The following is a 5,156-nucleotide window of genomic DNA, read 5'->3' on the forward strand; positions in this document are numbered from 1 at the left end:
TTGAGTGTACACCTCCCTTTTTGCTAGGAGACACTCCCGGATGCTTTTGGTGAGCCATGGGGGCTTTTGTGCCCTCCTGTCCCCTTTGATCTGTGTTGGGATTACCTCTCTTAGGCTTGGAGGATCGTCTCCTTAAGGAGCGACCACTCTTCTTGGACACCTGGCTCCCCTCCCCTCTGGGACCTCAGTGCTTCCCCGACTATTCTCCTTAACTCATTGAAGTCCTCCCTCCTGAAATCTAGGGCTGCTGCCTTGCTGTAGGCCTTGGCCACCTTTCTCTGGATGGTGAATTCCAGCAGGAGATGATCGCTGTTGCCCAGTGGTCAAGCACCTGCAGCCCCCTCACCAGGTCATCGCCGGTAGCCAGCACGAGGTCCAACAAGGCATCTCCCCTGGTGGGGGCTGTGCATGTTCTGGGTTAGATGGAAGTCCTGCATTCTGGCTAGGAACCTACATGAGTGGTCAGACGTGGCTGACTGCTCTTCCCAGCAGATGTCTGGAAAGTTCAGGTCACCCATGATGACCACATCCTTTGACCTAACTACCTCCGTGAGCTGACTTAAGTTGTCTTTTCACTAATTCCTGCCTGATATAAAACAGAACATCCTTCCACTTCCCTGCCCAGGAGCAGTGTGCCCAGTGCAGGGATAGTACATGGCAGCATTTTCCTTACCTATTCTGCCTCCCTGCATCCAGACCCTGCCTCTGACAGTGACAACCAGTACTCCCAGCTCCTGCTGGCAATGGTGCTGGCCCTGGTAGCCCCAGACCCCCCCACACACACCCACTGAGGCCCCAGGAGAACCACGGGCCAGGCAGAGGGCGCCAGGACACCAAGTGTGGGAGGCCAACCACCTCCTCCAGCACTCCTCACTTTAGCTTGCCTACGTCACTGCCTACAGACCCCCACTCCACCTGACCACCCCCTGCACCACACTCACTGCAAACATGTGTCAGAACAATGTTTTTATTTCCCTCACATCACCCAGAACCTGCCCAACAAACAGGTGCCCCCTCCCCCCTAAACAAAAAGAGGCCCTCTATCACCCAACCCACCCACCAACAATAAATTCTTCTTCCTCATTGTGACAAGAGGCCATCCCCAGGGCCAGTCACAGTATTAGCCCACCCACCTGTCTACAGCAGTCTACTTACCTGCCTTTCCTGCCACATCTTTGTTGTTTGTAGGGTCGGAGGCTGCCCATTTGAATGCCCGGATGCCCAGGGCACAACATTTAACTCTGACCTCCACTTTTCCATGTCCCACTTTTGCAGATGCCATCCAAATACTCCTAACTCCTAGAGGCTGGGCTGCCCTAGGCCACTGACCCAAACTATCCACTATTACTTCCCCGGCTCCACTGCTAAGACGCACTCAGCCTCTACTACTGTCTCCTCACTGGAGCCTCTAGCCTGAGGGCTTGTAGCCCCTTACACTCTACCCCTCACTAGGGTCACTACTATGCCTCACTGGGGCTACAGGGCCTTAAAGCCTGTGGGCCTCAGGTGTCCATAGATGTGCCTGGATCTCACTCTCAGCCTACAGCCCACCCAGGCCTGAGGCATCTGTTGAGGCGCCTGGACCTCACTCTTCCTCAGGTCTCTCACTAGGCCTCACTCTTATGAGGCCTTGGGCCACAGGCTTTCCTGGGCTCCATGATATTGCCCAAGCCTGATGCTTCTCTGTTAGGGTGTGCTCCCTTAGCCTTTCCCCTCCATCCCCATAGTTCCTACCCTAGACTTCCAGATGTACCTGGGGGCAGCAGATCTCAGTCTCGTGATGTTACCTCAGCAACAACCTTGTAGAAACCACCAATTTTGCCTCTCAAGGATCTGCCCTTATGCTGAGGCTCCACAGCCCAGATCCAATCAGGCAGCCTGCTGGCTGTCATGTGACCACCTGATGGGCTCTGCAGTCACCTGCAGGACACGCCCCAGCCTGCTCAGGCCCTTAAAGTGGCAGGCACCAAAGGTGCCATGCCTCACCCATGAAAACATTTTACAACAATGTCCTTTGTGGGCCATCCCTGGGTGGGGGTGCCTAGGGGGAAGAGCCCTGGGGCAGTTGTCCAGCACTCTGGCCTCTGGCTATTCCCCCTTAAGTCCAAATGCCATGAGTGTGGTGTGCACAGCTCCCACTCCAGCAAGTGGAGTCCAGGCCCAGCAGGGCCACCATGTGCTACTGGCACAGCTGCAGGCAACTCAGCTTCTGCACCTGCATGGAACCAGGGTGAGTGGCAGGGCTGGGCCAAAGTGGGGGGCCTGGGTTCCAGGGCATCTGTGGTGGTGTCTGGGCCAGGGGCTCCTGGCTGCTGGAGGCACTGCAGGACCTCCACTCATGCCCAGGTGGGGGCCTGCTTTGGGGAAGTGGGAGGCTTCCAGGGGGTGTACTGGGCTGGGTTTGGAGGCTGGGCAGCAGGTGGCATGAAGTCAGGTCCAAAATGGTGTCCAGCACCTGATGGTCATCGTCCATGGCCTGCACTGCCTGGCTTAGGATGGCACTCTTCTCCCATAGCACCTGGAGCTGCTCATGCTCCGGGACCAGGAGCTCATCCCAGAACTCCCAGCCTTCCTAGTCCTACACCTCCTTGTGCCAGTCCTTCACCTCCTTGTGCTGGTCCCACATGTCCTTCTGGGTGGCATACTCTGCCTGCCAGACTGCAAGTCTTCCAGCTGGTCCCCTGATGTTGCCAGCAGCTGCTCCAGGAGGATGGTCCTGCCCTGGGTCCTTCTTTGGTGGAGCCAGCACATCTTCAGGTTCCCAGCTGTGGGCAGTGGTCACCCTGAGGCTCCATCCTGGCTGTCAGGGGTGGCTTCTCCTTGGCGTGCAACTGTGGCCCCTGTAGAGCCATGAGACAGAAGCTGTTTGTGAGAGTTTGCAACATTTATCAGATAAGAACCTCTGTACCAAGGGCCCATGAACTGCCTGGCCTCAGATCAGGGGTTGGGTGTGCACAGATACCCAGGGACCATGGTAAGTTGGGTGGGCAGTCCCAGGCCCAAGTGGACACCAACTGATTCCCTGATCCCCACTCACTTTGTAGGGGCAGTGGGCCCCTGGGTGTTGGCTGCAGGAAGCCTACCTTCCCCAGCCCACTCCCCGGACAGGAAAGGCCAGGCTTCTGGTAGCACCTGTTGCTGCAGCTCCAGACCCTGCTCGCCCCACTCTCCTCCTGCAGGCCAGCCACTTTCCTGTGCTGCTGCCCAGCCCACGGCATCCAGGATCAGAGGGTGTTGGGCTCCCAGACACCTGGAATGAGGAGATTTCCATGCTTTTGCCCTCCCTGCAGGGGGCCTGTCTAGGGAGGTGGCTCAGGGCCACCTCCCTGGCATGGCAGCACTGGGCCCTGAGTATGCCCCTACTGCTTATGTCATGGGTGGTTAGCGAGCTGTTTGCACAACCTGAGGGGTGCCTGACCCACTACACCCTGCTGATGATGATCACCATGGTGCCCTGGGTGCACCTGTGCACTTGCTAATGGACCCTGAGCTTTACCAACACAGGGAGCAGGGGCTGGCTGCGCTGCAACCTCTGCTGCAGTCTGGAGGGCTACCTATGGCTGCATTACATGTCCCTGCTTCCTGCTGCCAAGGACATCACCACTGGCATCATAGATTCATAGATTGATAGATGTAGGGTTGGAAGGGACCTTGTAGATCTTCTAGTCCAACCCCCTGCCATGGGCAGGGGAGAAAACTGGGCTCATATGACCCCAGCCAGGTAAATGTTGAGCCTCCTTTTAAAGACCCCCAGGGTAGGAGCCATCACCACTTCCCTTGGAAGTTGGTTCCAGATTGTAGCCACCCTGGCTGTGAAGTAGTGCCTTCTAATGTCTAGTCTAAACCTATTCTCTAGCAACTTATGGCCATTATTCCTTGTTACTCTGGGAGGTGCTCAGGGGAACAAGGTCTCTCCCAAACCCCACTGGTCCCCTGTAGTAAGTTTATAGATGGCCACCAGGTCCTCCCTCAGCCTTCTCTTGTGAAGGATGAACAGGTTAAGGTCCCGTTGCCTCTCCGCATATGGTCTTCCCTGCTGTCCCTGGATCATGCAAGTGGCCCGCCTTTGGACCCTCTCAATGCTGTCCACGTCCCTCCTGAAGTGCAATGCCCAGAACTGGACGCAGTACTCCAGCTGCAGCCTGACCAATGTCGCATAGAGGGGGAGGATCACATCCTTGGCCCTGCTTGTGATGCATCTGTGGATGCACGACAAGGTACAGTTAGCTCTACTGACCCTGTTCTTGCATTGTCGGCCCATATTCACTTTGGAGTCAATAATGACTCCGAGATCTCTTTCTGCCACCATGCTTTTGAGAAGGGTGTTCCCCAGCCTATAGGTATGCTGCTGGTTCTTACTGCCCAAGTGCAGCACCCTGCACTTGTCAGTATTGAATCCCATCCTATTTTAATTTGCCCACCCCTATAACCTGTCCATGTCCTGCTGTAATCTGTCCTTCCCTTCTAGCGTGCCCACCTTACCTCAAATCTTGGTGTCATCTGCAAATTTAAACAGGCTGCTCTTCACCCTGTTGTCCAAGTCACTAATAAAGAAATTGAACAGTGCAGACCCAAGTGCCAAGCCCTGGGGGACCCCACTCCCCACTTCCCTCCAGGTTGAAAATGACCCGTGCATCACCATTCTCTGAGTGTGACCCCTCAGCCAATTTGCAATCCATCTGACTGTGTAGACATCAATGCTGCAGTCAACTAGCTTTTTAATGAGAATGGGGTGGGAGACAGTGTTAAAGGCCTTCCTGAAGTCCAGAAAGACTACATCCACCGCGACATTTGCATCCAGTGATTTTGTGACCTGATCGTAGAAGGCAATCAGTTTGATCTGATGGGACCTGCCTCTAACGAAACCATGCTGGTTGCCCTTGAGTATCATCCCCACTGCTGGCCCATCACAGATGTGCTCCTTGATAATTTTCTCAAAGAGCTTTCCCAGAATTGAAGTATGACTAATGACCCTATAGTTGCCTGGGTCCTCCCTCTTCCCTTTTTTAAAGATGGGGACCACATTGCCCCTCTTTCAGTTGTCCAGCACCTGGCCAGAGCATCATGAGTGCTCATAAATCTGTGCTAGGGTCCCCACAATAACCCCTGCCAATTCCCTCAACAACCTGGGGTGGAGAGCATCTGGACCTGCTGAT

The sequence above is a fragment of the Gavialis gangeticus genome, unplaced genomic scaffold (genome assembly GCF_001723915.1).
Source record: "Gavialis gangeticus isolate Ggan-Ray unplaced genomic scaffold, GavGan_comp1, whole genome shotgun sequence".
Classification (NCBI taxonomy): Eukaryota; Metazoa; Chordata; order Crocodylia; family Gavialidae; genus Gavialis; species Gavialis gangeticus.